This window comes from Pinus tabuliformis, chromosome Q, assembly GCF_031772625.1.
Source record: "Pinus tabuliformis cultivar Carrire ecotype Pingquan chromosome Q, CPIR1, whole genome shotgun sequence".
Classification (NCBI taxonomy): Eukaryota; Viridiplantae; Streptophyta; class Pinopsida; order Pinales; family Pinaceae; genus Pinus; species Pinus tabuliformis.
In genome coordinates this window covers 769,039,951-769,055,233 of record NC_142296.1, presented here as the reverse complement: position 1 = coordinate 769,055,233, position 15,283 = coordinate 769,039,951, and the positions used below count along the sequence as shown (strand labels likewise).

The 15,283-nt window shown below is 38.5% G+C and overlaps 1 protein-coding gene across 1 annotated transcript in view; it reads right to left on the bottom strand.

Annotated features, from left to right (window-relative positions):
- Positions 1-15,283, bottom strand: part of LOC149221757 (T-complex protein 1 subunit eta) — a 59,805-nt gene that overhangs the window by 23,612 nt on the left and 20,910 nt on the right. The gene's annotated exons all lie outside the window — the stretch shown is intronic.

Here is a 15,283-nt window from a genome sequence, read left to right as displayed (position 1 = left end):
ACCATTCTCCTATTCAATTCATTTGGATTTGAATTTTAAGTGGTATTAACATCCACATCGATCATGAGCAATACATTTCATAAAGGTACTTTCAAATAGCCATAAATTCCCATATTATGTGGAATAAACTAAAGATGGTTTTCTTTCATAATTCTTTCCAGTGGGGTCCTCGAATGTCTCATGTGCTTGAGCACTTAAATAGATATGCTAACATGCTGACTATCCAAATATCAACTTATAATTAATTCACCATTTGATTATTGCTGATTCCCTTTACAAATGCCAATTGAACAATGCCTTATTTGTTTCAAATATTTTCCCTCTATAAATGCCAATTGAAAGGCTCTGTTTGTTTGAAATAGTTTAGTTTAATATTCACAACGCTGATCCCTGTTTAAAACAAATTCTTGAGATCATTTCAAAACTGATTGCAGACTGTAGGTACCATATTTTAAAAATAACAAAGACCATAACAAATAATACTGAGCATTTCCTAACAGATTCAAAAGCTGTTAAACAGACACCTTTCAGCAAGGGAAACAAGACCCAGGACAAAGTTACTGCCATAAACGACATTTAAATTCTACTAGGCACTCAAAGATGGCTACAAAGATTTTCAAAATCTATTTCAACCAGGTGTATAGCGGCAAAGACAAGTGATATCTGTTGTCACTAGTTCAAGTGTGATTTACTTCTCAAAATACAATTAAATAAATCGTAGGTAATGTTAGTTTTAACAAATGATTGGCATGTTGCTTTTCATACCTAAATGTATGTTCAGGAGATTTAATTAATTCAAAAATATTATTAGCAGTATGTTCATTCTAAACACTGCTCAAAGTCAACATGAGATGGAATACTCACATAACTAGTACTTCTAAATTGGGGAACTACTGTTTTAGAATACTTGCAAATGATATCATACACGTAAAACCTACATCGGAAATTCGAAAGTAGCATTTTAAATTTGAACAATTCTAAAATGTCCCTGGACTAAACTTTCACACTCGGCAGACCCAACTGCTCTTTCACAATGTTGAACTAGCATTTGCAACATGACAAAAACAAATTCTACCGACCAACTCAACACGAGATTGGGAATTTACAACCAGTTCAGAAATTCCAATGGGATTTTCCGAAGAAAAAAGTGAGCATATTGTAGTCACGTGATTGATAAAGTAAAAAACAACTGCTCTTCGGGCTCCTGGTTAGTTCAAAATCAAAATGTGAATAAATGGATCAAAATGTTGCAAATGTCTTTGGGCTCCTGCAAGGTTATCTTATATTCTATATGGAAAGCTCTTTAATACAGCCTATTCCCAAGGGCAGATCCTTATTCCAGACAGATTATGTGACAAGATAAATAATAAAGTCCTGAGAGCAAGTAATCATTTTAATGTAGCAGCCAGATTTAAGAATAAGATGGTAGCAGAACTTGTTGAAAATTGTAACTAGGTTTGGTTTTATGAAAATGTAAAAAGAAAGAAAAATAAAATTATTTATTATTATTTTTCAAGCATGGGTTTCATGCTCCAAGTCAAATCATTATTTAGGTCAAGCAGGTTCTTCATGCTTCTAAGGTTTGTCAAGTCAAAAGAAATCGTGTTATGAGTCAAGTAAATGCCCTAGAGTCAAAGTCCTATTTTGGACTTTTTGAAAAAGATGTAAAAGAATTTTTATTTGAGTCAAAATAGTCAATTTGTCCTCCACAAGCCAAAGTTGGCCCTCCTAGACAAGTAGGCCCAGAAAGACACCTATTCGACCTCCAAGATAGAGAAAAAGAGTCAAAGGAGAGAGATTTTTCTGTCACACATGCAAATTCTGCCCTAGTTTCTGCCACACGTGCAAAGGTACAGGTCTGCTTCAGAGGCAGAGAATTTCAGGAAGAGTTGCAGGTCTGTTGACCATTGACTTGCATTGACTTTGATGAGTTTAACTTGGTTAAGGAAAGGTTGGAAAGGGAACTGACTTGGGGCTAGTGGAATGACTTTGTCTTGGTGTTTGGATCTTGGAATTCTCACTTTGATCTATTCTATAAGAAGATATTTTCTGTGTTTTCCCCTTGGAGGGGTTTTGCCCTGGCTTGCAGCCTATCTTTTGGTGATGTTCATAATTTATGTTTTTGGTAAATGCTTGATGATTAGAACATAATTGCCTTGGTGTTTGGTTCTTGGAATTCTCACTTTGATCTATTCTATAAGAAGATATTTTCTGGGATTTCCACTTGGAGGGATTTTGGCATTTTGCCCTGGCTTAGAGACTATCTTTTGTGTTCATTGTCTTTTGGTGATCTTCATAGTTTATCTTTTTGGTAATTGTTTGATGATCAGAGCATAAGAAAAATAATAAGAAGCCAACATATAATCACAAGCAATTATCAGGTAAAAGAGAAATCAACTCTTATTGCTGCCCAAAGGATTTCTCAACATGGTATCAGAGCTAAGGTGAGGAGAAGGCAGCTTGAAGATCACTCTTATTGGCATAAGTAGAAGACATTCATCAAGAAGACCTTGGAGGACATTATTTGCAAAAAGGACACAAGGAAGCATAAAAGAAAGGGCACAAGGAGGAAGTTTACAAGGAGGAAGTTTGAAGGGTCATCATCATCATCTCTCTCTCTCTCTCTCATTGAAGGTTCTTGGTTACTCATCATCTTTTGAGGGAAGAAATACTCTCTCTCGAAGGATCTTTGATCATCATCCATTTTGAAGACATCTACAAGACATCAATTAAGGAGCACCAATTAAAAGGCATCATCTACACTTTTGGAAGCAACATCATTCATCTTTGTAGCAGCTTGAAGCCACTATTGTACCTGCCATCCTTGAGGTCATCATCCTAGACATCCTTGAAGATTCTTGTAACATTTTCAAGAAAGGCACTCATTTGACAAAGTAAGTACTATAGTATTCTCTATGTCTCAATCTTCAAATCAAATGACTTCATTTTCCAAAGAAGGCAACGAGTTAGATGGGTCATCAAATTTTCAAGCATGAAAGAGAAGAATAGACTTAATACTTGTAGAAAATGAAGTTATGGGCTATGTTCTTGGAAAATGCAAAGAACCAGAGAAGGAAAGGATTCAAGAATGGGCTAAAAGTATGCAAAAGGAGAAGTTAGAGCTCAAAGGATTATCATTGAATCCATCAAAGATCACCTTATTCCTTTTATTGCAGATCTAAGTACATCTAAAGCAATCTATGACAAATTAGTAAAGCTATATTCGGTCAGCACTTCAGGTCAGAAAATATCTTTGAGAAATCGACTATACAAGACAAGGGTATCAAAAGATGAAGACTTGGTTTCATATCTTATGAAGGTTTCACAATTGAGGGATCAACTACAAGGACTTGGAGAAGTTGTTTCAGATTCAGAATTGACTACTTGTATACTCAATGCTTTACCCCCAGATTGGAGCAGTTTTGTGTCAAGTATATATTCTAGAAAGGACATTCCAAATTTCAATGAGCTATGGTCTCTATGTGTGCTAGAAGAAACAAGATTGAAGGCCAAAGAGGACACCGAAGTTCGAACCCAATGAGAAATCTCAAGCTTTCATTGATAGGTCAAAGATGAAAAGTGGAAGGTTTGGAAGGTTTGAACCTCATCAAAGGAACAATATAAGTAACAACATTCAACCTCATGGAAAACCTGATATGTCCAAAATATAATGTTTTGGATGCAATGAGAATGGACACTTTAAAAGAGATTGTCCTAAGAATCCTCGAAATAAGAAGAACAATAAAAAGAAAGGAGTGAAGCCCACGTCACTGAAGAAAATGAAAACCAGAAAAGAAACTGAAAAATGAAGATCCTAAAGATCTTTACTATTGAAAATCTTCACTCTACCAAATTTATTATCAGTATGTTTTCTTTTTAGTAGAAGAAGGAAGTTAGAATAGCTTGTACAGTTACTTTTGCAGAAGAAGTTTTCGCATCATGAATAGAAGCAAGCAGTTTTTGGAAGAACTAAAGTCTACATAATCACTTATTGGAAGCAGTCATCTAGCACAATTTAAGGATAGAAGGATTTGGACCACTTAGCTACTACTCTACATCATATGCACATCACAGTTCATGCAGCTACTACTTGAAGCAGTCATTTAGCAGGAAGGGATCACCAGGATCCATGCCAATGTTTGTTAAGATTCTTAATCGTAAAAGAATTACTTGTGACATGGCAAAAGTATATTCCACCTAGAAAAACGCAAGCATCATAGAAGTTTGAACTTTGAAGATTGTCAATTTACAACATGAAGGCATGATTGAAGCATCTCTCATATTAAAGAAGAAATCTCATCATGGACACTACATGAAGGCATGATTGAAGCATCTCTCATCTTAAAGAAGGAATCTCATCATGGACACTATCTTCAAGAAAGGAAGCAGTTCAACCAGAAGGAAGTCATCCAGTAGGATATTTGAAAGAAAGAGGTATGTATATCTTTAAATAAAAGCTCTTTATTAAAGGATAGATTCATGTCTTCGGTGAAAGTTTTAAAGCAAAAGCTCAAAGCAGAAGTCTATATGAGCATGATATTGGATGAACAAGAACCTTTTTATATGGTCATTTGTCACATAGAAGTATGTCAGATGAAGTATGGTATTGATCAAACATCCAATATAGCCTCTTGAAGAACTTAAAATAAGATTGGTGGTTTCAGAAGGAGCTATGAAGCATTCAGTACTAAGAAGCAGCATGAAGAAGAAACCTAGTATTTTATGAAGACAAGACATGCAGAGGAATGTTGACATCAGAGGGAACTAGAAGCAAATTCGACATCTTGAAGGCCATTATGATTTGGCAATTTTGTTTGAAGGTATGATTAGGCTACTTGGAAGGATATATTACAAAATTATATGCAGAAGCTGGAAGGATAACAGTTGAACACATGGATCATTTGAATAAGCATTAGGGCAGAATTGATACTGGAAAGCTGATATGACACCTTATAGAATATAAGAATCCTATGAAAAATAGAAGACATACAGCTGAAAGAAATTTTGGCTCCTTATAGACAGATGAGAACATTTGATGACAATGATTGACTAGATCCAGGAAGCTCGAAGTTTTTAATGACAAAATGCAGTTAGGAGCCGAAAACCCTGTCACGAAGATGGATTAAGGAAGAAGTTTTGCTACATACCATCCAGGAAGGTGGAAGCTCAAGTACGATATGATGATACAAGAAGTTGTCCTGCAACTATTTGAAAATCTCCACTACAAACATGTACCTGATGAACGAAGACAAAATAAAGTTTATGGTTGAAGGCTGAAGCCTCCCTGTTTAAGAGGGAGTGATGAGGGATGCCACATTCTCCATGGGTCATGCACTACACCAAGACTAACAGCCATAAATCTTAATGAAGGCACTGGTAAGGAGAATGGAGGATCTGTAACCGACACTCTTTGAGAATCCGACAGGGTAGCCAAGATAAGAGTGGTCAAAGACAACCGATATTCTTTAAGGATTAAAACTCCAAGATAAGAATAGTCCTAAGGACATACCTAGTGAACATCTGGATGGGGTATGTGCCTTGTGAGACAATGATGATGGTGTCTATATTCATTGTCTCCCCAACATTGTGCTCTAATCTAATGGAGAGATAGAGCTTGTTGGTCAAGGCCTAGCTATGTTGACAATGATGGTTATGATATTAAAGATGGCTTATCAATCCGACTCTTCGTATGAGAATATTTCAATTTGAGAGTTTCCTTGTACCTTATTGTGTAATTCTGAATACCTCCCTAGTTAAAAGGGAGTGTTGAAAATTGTAACTAGGTTCGATCTTCATAATTGTCATTGTACTCACGTAATTATATATTTTATGAAAAAAGAAAAAAGAAAAGTAAAATTATTTATTATTACTTTTCAAGCATGGGTTTCATGCTCCAAGTCAAATTATTATTTAGGTCAAGCATGTTTTTCATGCTTCTAAGGTTTGTCAAGTAAAAATAAATAGTGTTATGGTTCAAGTAATGTCCTTGAATCAAAGTCCTATTTGGACCTTTTGAAAAAGATGTAAAAGAATTTTTATTTGAGTCAAAATAGTCAATTTGTCCTCCACAAGCCCAACTCGGCCCAGAAAGAAACCTATTCAACCTCTAAGAAGGGTATAAATACAGTGCAATTCAACTTCATTTGGAGCATTAATCCACACTTCGATCTCTATGCCAAGAAGAGAAAGCAAAGGAGTGAAAAGAAGAGAAGTCAAAGGAGAGAGATTTTCCTGTCACACGTGCGAATTTTGCCCTAGTTTCTGCCACACGTGCGATGGTACAATTCTACTACAGGGGCCAAGAATTTCAGGAAGAGTTGCAGGTTCGGAAATCATAGTTTGACCAGACTTGTTGACCGTTGACCATCATTGATTTGATGAGTTTGACTTGGTTAAGGTTGGAAGGTGTTAATTTTTCATCAAGAATTGTTTTATGCTGCAACTATTACTTCAACAATTTCCAATATCAAGCAAATTACAATTTCACTTCTTCAGTTGATCAATGATAGTAGAGCAATAGTAGATAGAACAATTATATAGATGCACAATGAAAGACAGCCAAGAAACAAGAGACACAATATTTGGTCAATGACCAGGGAAAAACCCCACAAGGGGGAAAACCCTTTGCAATTCTTCTTTTATTAGATTGTCTTCAAATGTTCAGCAGAGAGAGTACATCATCCAATAGTCAAAGTCAAGCATTGACTAGCCAATATCCAATATCCAACCAACTCAATATGCCAAGCAATTTATCCAAAATAGATACAAGGGAGAGAGAAAGTCAACAAAGGTCAACTCTTGTGCAAATCTGTCCAAGTCAACAGCAGTCAATAAGCAGCAATGTGTGCCCTAACCAGTCAACAGTCAAAACTATCCTTTCGCAGCTCGGTTAACAGCCCACAAACTCGGCCTTAATTGCTGGTCAAAGTCAGCCCAAAGCAGTCAAAAGTCCAGTCAAAGGAGAGAGAAATTCCTGCCATCAAATCAAAAATCAACACCTGGTCAAACTGCCCAGATTTTCTCGGTCTTGGTGCTAGTCAACTCAGCCTCTAAAAATCGAATTTTTCTCACTCAAAGCAAGTCAAACTGTCCAATTGCAGGCAGTCAAACTAGCCTCCAAGACCCTCACACATGTGAAGAAAATACGGATGCCTCAGACCCATACGAACCAAACAAAGCAAGAGAGAGAAGGAAAATGTGTTGATGTGATGTCCAAATGAGCTTGAGGTCACTTGTGTTTATATGCAGCTTTGGAGGGGCAATTTGTCCTTGGGCCAACCTTGACAATTTGTGCAACTGTGGGCTTCACTTCAAAAATACACTTTCCCATGCCTGAATCAAGTGTTTCAAAGGTCAAAATTGGTCCACTTGGAAAGAGGAATTTAGTCCCATGTTAAAATTGGCAACTAGGGCCAAATTCCACTTTGGTCCTCTTTTTGAGAGGACCAAAATCGCCCTAAAGATCACTAAATTTGGATAAGGAAGAATATAATTTTGAAAGCAAGCCCACACATGTGTAATTTATCAAGGTCGGCTTGGGGTTAATTAGTCAAGTTGAACCCCTCTCCATCTTATATAAATAGAGGTGACTTCCAACCTCATTAGACACATCCTGTGTGCTACAAATTCAAAGGAAACATCTCTTGTGGCAGCCGCAGCACAAGGAAGACAGGGCTGAGGTAGCAAAGGGCTGTTTGGAGGTCTGTTTGTGGGTTTTGGTAGGTCCGAAGTGCAGTAGAGGCAAGCCAAGGCATATCTGGGCAGAATAGTGCATTTGAGTGATATCCTCCCTGTTTTGATAGGCCGCAAGCCTTGAGGAAACTGCAGGAGCACCGAAGGCCTGTTCTTGGCTAGTTAGAGGGGTTGTAAGGCATAATTCCCATAGTAAAGTCAAGCTAAAGGCAGCGTGGGCAGGCAACATAAAGGAGGCAAGCCGCAGTGATTGGAAGGACTGTTGGAGGAGCTTGAGTGGGTTGTTATGGATTGTAATCAAGCCCTAACCAGGTATCAGATCTACAGCAGTTGCATGAAGTCCATTGTCCAGAAGGAGGGCCAAAACTATTGGCACAAGATCTGGGCAATCTGAGCTCTTTGACTGCAAGCCCTAATTGCAGACCTTTGACCACAGAGTTCATCATCACATTGACCAGGTTTGACTAACCAGTATAGAATTGTTTTGGGTTCATTATGATCAGTAAAGGAGGCCGCACTAATTGAACCAGGTCCGAGCTCCTTTTGGAGACTATTTTGTAGCTTCCTTTGACTACTGTTGATCATTGGTTATGGCAAAGTTTGTCTGCTGTTGTTTGAAGCAATGTCACATGGTTCGGGTTCGAGTTCGGGTTCGACAATGATTAGGTTCTGTTTGAGTTCGAATGTTTTGATGAAGTTCGCCATTAGGTTCGTCTATATATATATATATATATATATATATATATATATATATATATATAATGAATTATAGGATAAAATAGTAAGAAATCAACATCAGTAAACATAAAAAATGTTATCACGGACATGGAAACTGCAAGGATAAATTACAAGCTTGAGTTGTGACATGAAGTTATGAGTTTGGATCTATGGACTTGGTCAATGGCTATGAGGTTCGATGAGGTTCGCCGAACCTCAAGTTTTTTTTAAGGTTCGCCAAAATTCGAACCTCAAGGTTAAAGTTCGACGAACCTTGTGACATAGGTTTGAAGGCAGAATGGAAGATTTGTCTGGGCTGCTTCTTTGTCATTTGAACAGTGGTATTGATCATCATATTGGCAAGTCAACTTTGACTTTGATTGTACTCTCTCTCTCTGTTGAACATTTGATATTTGATACTAAGATGAATTGATCAAGGGTTTTCCCCATCTTGGGGTTTTTCCCTGGCTAGAGCCAGTTCCTGTGTTTTTTTTCTTGGCTTGTCTTCTGCATATATTATGTATGTTCTTTCTTCAATTACTGTCAATGTAATTATGGTTTATGTGATTGCTAATAAAAGAAATGGAATTGAAATTGGGCTCAAATGGAACATTTAAGTAATTGTCCTAAGCAAAGAACATGTTAACCAAAAATTAACATGGTATCAGCGCTCAAGTGAGGACAAGCTCAAGTGAGGACAAGCCCAAGCAAGAGCGAAAGAGAAAACAATCACTAAGAGAAGTTTGTTGTCAAGTCTCCATGATCTTCCTCAAGAAAGACTTCGCACGCCTCAGATTGCCGAATTGATTAGGAGCAGAAGAAAGGATGAATTTATATCTTGGTTTTAAGTATTGAATTTAGCACAGGTTTAGAGAAAAGTTTGCTAAGATTTTGTGTAATCTTCAGCTATAAGAATGTCAACTTTAGGACCTTTGTTCTCAGGTAGAGAAAGGCCGAGATTTCTATTTGTCTATACCTGTAGGTAACCTTGACTGTTTCAGGTCTCCTTCTCTTAAAGAATATGTGGGTTACCAAGGCATAAGTGAAGGTTAAATGAGAAACCTTCAGATCTGCATCTTTCATTGATTTCAACTCTGGTGTGTACATTATAATCATTTTTTGATCGGTGAATTTATCAAAGTTTTGAAGGGACTGTTCAAGGTTTGTAAGGCATTCAAGGCCTTCCTTCTGGCAACAATATCCATCCTTGAAGGGAGGCAAATCTTCTATACATGATCCAAAATTCTATGGCATTGTTTTACACACAAGTATCACATTGATGGCCCGTAAAGGACAGTCTCCAAAAGAATCAAAATTCTGAATCTACACCTGTGTCTATAATTAGTCCTAAATCCATTTTGCTGGAAGGACATTTTGAGCATGAGATGAAGCGAAACTCATTTCCTTCATTTATTCATAATCTTCTATATGTTCCTGGGCATGAGGTCCGAACTAGATCATTCAAGTAAGGGCTAGAAAAGAAGAAGACTAGCTCTTCTACTGTTCTGAGCTCAATTTTGTTGGACACCTAATCCTCAATGGGTTAGTGTGGAAGCTGAATAGACAAAGTAATCCAAGAGACCTTGGGATGTGAAACCCAAGAGTCACATAAAGTACTATAAATGTATATCTCTTGTTAATAAAAATTGTACTCTCCTGATTATCTTTCATATTGTCCTTGCTGTCCATGTGTGTTTAACATGGTAACAGAGTTGAGGTGTATTCCTGCTCTGCCTATTTAGTGTGAGCCACCTATTTCTGTGGCCTCTATAAAGCACTACTCTTTGAAATGTTCCTTTGATTGGTACGCTGCCACCCATACTAACCGATTTCCTACAGGCATAATGCCCTCAATCGAGGAGGACTAGAACTTGAGTCTGGCGCCCTAGATCACTCGGCCATCCTTAGATGTATCTCACATTTGAGATCCTTAACAGCGAGATAACATTTGGGTTTGTCACGTCGAAATATGTCTATAATGTATCGAATTTTCTAGCAACCATCCCATCTGTGTATCTCCTCGTAAACGAAATATTGAAACAGTTGTCCAAAGTTTCTTTGCGGGTTTGGATATTATGAACAATGACTATTCTTAGGTAGACGAAAGAATAGTCGAGGGATTCTAAAGAAGGTACTCTCAAATACCTTGCCACGCTGCTCTCTGTTGCCAGACCTCTGGTTGCATACCTCCATTGCCAGACCTCTGGTTGCTCATACCTCCCAATATACGCAACCAACAGTTGGACCTCTGCTTACACCGTTGGCTCTCCACACATATGCGCAGCCAACAGCTCCCATCTGGCTTCAGTAATTCCGCTTATTTTGCCACATTCGCCTCCGCTTACATCGTTGGCTCTCAAAAGGCGTTTTCTTTGAAATTCGATTTCCAAGTCCATGTTTGAGGCATCCTCTTGTCAGGCTTCCATTTCGCTCTAGCTACAACTCACATGAGGTTGCGAATTCAAATCCTAAGGAGTTGTGGTAGCAGGGTTCTCGACACTTTTTCTTACGAATTGCTAAAGGTTGCATCCCGCAGAATATCAGGCAAGAAATTCTTTAATTCTTTGAATGCCCTTTGATTTTCAGAAAGCCTAAGATAGCAACAACTTATGTGTTTAAGAAATCGCACGGGCGGTTGTTATGCAAGTGATGAACCAAAGGTTATTGGCATTTGGTTTGAATGTGTGAGGTGAGTTTCAATACTATTCGACATGTGGGACTGATGTTATATTGAAGCTTAAAATTTAAAGTTGGATTCTAGTTTTGAATCACATGTTTTAAATGCTTCCGCATGCAAATCTTAAAGTGTGAATTTACCAGCGAATGAGGTTTTGGATTTGGCATTTGCTGGGCATGCATTATGTGCGTGAGTTATTTTTCAAGACCGTTGAAATCGTCGGTTGAGTAGCTGGACGGGTGTCTTGAGGAAGGTGAAACGGAACCCACTCATTTTTGTTGCTGCCTGAGTTATCTCCTACCCGAGTTGTTTGCTTTGTGGAGTTACTGTTTGCTCTCTTTATAGTTCTGTCTGCCACACCTGCGCTGCCCTGACATATTCTATTTATGATTTTTTGCATACGCTCAGACTTCAAAACCGTTTCATATTCTTTGCAAACTCATCTCTGTCCATAACGCGCTGCCTTTCCAGCACTGCCTCTGCTGCAAACTCACTATTGAAACGTTGAATGATGGCCTAACATGTTGCACAATACCCTGCTGGATATAAACCGGAGACCTTCTGCGTAATGGTGTGGCTGCTCTACACAGTGGAAACGTGGTGACAGCGGACACAGAAAGGACAGTAACGCACTCTGTTACTCGGTTGATGGCAAGTTTAACATTCGAGGATGGACAACATCAATGTTGAAATTTCGAATGGTTGTTGAGTAACGTATGTTGCTAGCTTACTATTCAAACAACAAATAACTTCAAACACTGTGGAATGCGTTCCTTGCTCATAATCGACTAGAGGTCTATATTATTGCTGCACATGGGAGACGAAGAATATGCATGAACGGTGGAATACAAAGACAACCATTCATTTAATGAAAGAGATGAATCGAGCGGAGGGAAGCTTTGAATTTTGTTCCTGTACATAGACAACATGCATTTATGCTTGTAAGATAGACCAAGGTTTCATGAATAAAGATGGACAACGAAGTGATATGCCGGATGGTGCGGTGGACGTGGAGTGAACACGCGACCTTTTTGTAAGGATTGGACTGTATTTTTTATTTTCAGGTCAAAGCCGAAGATGAAGGGGTTTGCCATTTTGTAAGCTCGGTTACTGTTTATGTTCATAAATGAATGGTGTGTGAACGCAACGGAAGCGTGATGAACCCAGGTCTCTTCTGTTCTTGGCATCTCTGTAACCTGCTCTCGCCATCTCCAGGTCCTTCTTTCCCCAAGCCATGTTCAGGATATGATTTTTTTCTCCTCCACAAACTGATCGAAGATGCGCTGCAATGTTCGCTAAGATGCGTAAAGTAATTTTAAACTTATCTCCTTGACAATATCGTCAAGAGTGTCGTTCCTGCCTGTGTTTATATCCAGAAATAGTGATTGGTCCTGCCTTGCGAGACTTCGAGCTAAGGAAGGCAAGCATTCATTCCTTTAAAGTTTCAAAGAACCGACTAACTTGTATATGGCTTGATGAACCAGTAAGGTCGGTTAGAACGCTGTCGTAGCCTCTGGCATAAGTATCCCATCTTTACACATCCTTCGTGAAAGCCAACTGACAGCATAAGAGTGAATGTAGCCGAGACAAAGCCTGCCAGCTTTTGATTGTTGAAGCATGGGCCTTTTGCTATACTGCTTTACTTGAAGCTTTCTTTCAACTTAGCTTTTCCTTTAATCACTAGTTCTTATACTACAGTTTTAGCCGGCAAGGATATTTGCTATCCTCTCGACAGAACAAGAGGCTGTTTATGACGTTCAATAGATGAATAATTTTTTTGTATGATTGCTGTTGTGTACTTACAATTGTTCAGAAGATTCTGTGTTGGTTGGTCTGTTGGTATTTTGGGTCAGTTTCTACCATACCAGAATGAGTTTGTCACAATTTGGATGCCATTTAGAGGCTGTTTGTGTGGCTGTATATTCTTCTCACTAGCTGATACTGAAGTGTTGATATACGTTGAAGAGTGAACGAGTATTTGAAGGATCCAAGCAAGTTTGTAGTTGTTGCTGCTCCAGTGTAGCATTGTATTTAAAACTCATTATAGTGCATTGATTCCTAATTCCACTGCTGCATAAAGAGTTTGGTGGGCTGATTGTAATCTTTTATGTTGCACGCTGCTCATTTGCTGACATTTAAAAAGGATATTGCAGTGACATTGAATTGTGAGTGATTGTTGCTTCTTCTTCACTGATTGATAGTTGTGATCAGTTTCTTTAACATATAAGATAATGAAGAAAATGACCAGACTTGATAATGCATTAGAGTTGTTAAATACTCTGATACATTCCACTGTTGATGAGATGGTTAAGATCAACAAAACCTCTCTATTCAATATTAAAATATGTCTACAAAATGCACAGGAGAATATTGATTTTTTGCAGCTTGAAACTCAGCTACAGCAAGAAGAACCAAAACAGAGGAGTCATTCTGAACATGTTTCTGTTCAGAACATTGAGACTGCAACCCATCAGAAGCAAGTCAATGATGTTACAGTTGGTTCAGATTTAGTACTCCATAAAACAGCAGTTGTACATGCAGATGCAGAAACTCAGTCTGCACTTCCCAAGCCTATCATTAGACCTTGTGAACAGCTTGTCCACAACAAGCACAGAACTGATCTTGGATATGACAAGGACTTGTCCTTTCATATTCCAGACTACTCCAAGCCCATTCAGTTTCAGAGGTGGGATTCATTCATAACAGTTCACATCCAGCTGTTCCAAATTCTACTCCTCTTCCACAGCAACAACATCAACAACAATAACAGGTTGTGAAATGCCAACACTGTGACCGAGTTGGCCATTTGAAAGATCACTGTTTTGATCTTCATCCATGTATGCACTGTCATAAAGCCACCCATTCTTCACACAGATGCTTCAGAAACAAACGTCCTGCAAGAACAAAGATTCATCTTGGATGGATCGCTTCTTGGCAATGGGCATCAACAGCCAAGAAGATATTACAAACACATGTCAGAACTTGTTCCAGAGTATTGAACAGTCTTGCAGTTGAGTTTTCTCCATCCTCTCACCTTGTATTTGACAGGGGGGAAATGATGGTCACCTATAAGCTTCAAAGCCACATCAAGCGAGCCTGAGCCACAACCTGCCACACCAGTTTCAGAGTTGTAGCCAGAAACAAAGATGCCCGTGAACATGCCTTCAGTTGGCAATCTGGGACACTTCCTCTAGCAGAAGACTTCAGCTTCTTGCCAGTTTTGGAAGAATTCCAGGAACAAAATTGAGAACACTTCCTCTAGCAGAAGACTCCAGCTTCTTGCCAGTTTTGGAAGAGTTCCAGGAATTGCACTAAGCATTCCAGAGTTGTTGGTCATCCTTAAACCATCACAGGTTGAGACTTCCCTTTTCAGGTTGAAGTTCTCCCTTTTATGCGGGGTGAGACCTCCCCTTCATGGTTGAAGGTTTCCCTCTTCAAATCAATAGGAGCACTTCCTCTAGCAGAAGACTTCAGCTTCTTGCCAGTTTTGGAAGAGTTCCGGGAACTGCACTAAGCGTTCCAGTGTTGGTGGTTATCCTTAAACCACCGCCCTTTATACCAACATTTCATAGAGCACATTCAGCCTAGTGTTGCCATGCATATTTGCACATTTTATATTACAGCTCTCTTCTTGGACTCATACATAACCCTTCGGATTAAGGGGGGAATGTTGGACACCTAATCCTCAATGGGTTAGTGTGGAAGCTGAATAGACAAAGTAATCCAAGAGACCTTGGGATGTGAAACCCAAGAGTCACATAATGTACTATAAATGTATATCTCTTGTTAATAAAAATTGTACTCTCCTGATTATCTTTCATATTGTCCTTGTTGTCCATGTGTGTTTAACAAATTTCATTTTAATTCAAGCCTCTGTCTCAAAGGGAAAGGAGCCCTGAACGATGGATCATTAGGCTTATCATCCCACAAGTAGAGCCTCGTCACCTTGCTCTCGGTCTTGGACAGTAGCATAAAAGGATTATCCTACAGTGAGAAGAATATTCGTTGATCTGTCGAGATAGTATGAGCCTCTGTGAAATAAGAACCATATATATATATATATATATATATATATAATATATATATATATACACAGTTTGATCTACTTGAGACGACCTGTGGGGAATTTTGATTTACTTGCATTCAACCATGCCAAATCTCTCTAACAGTTTCACAACATATTTTCCTTATGAAAGG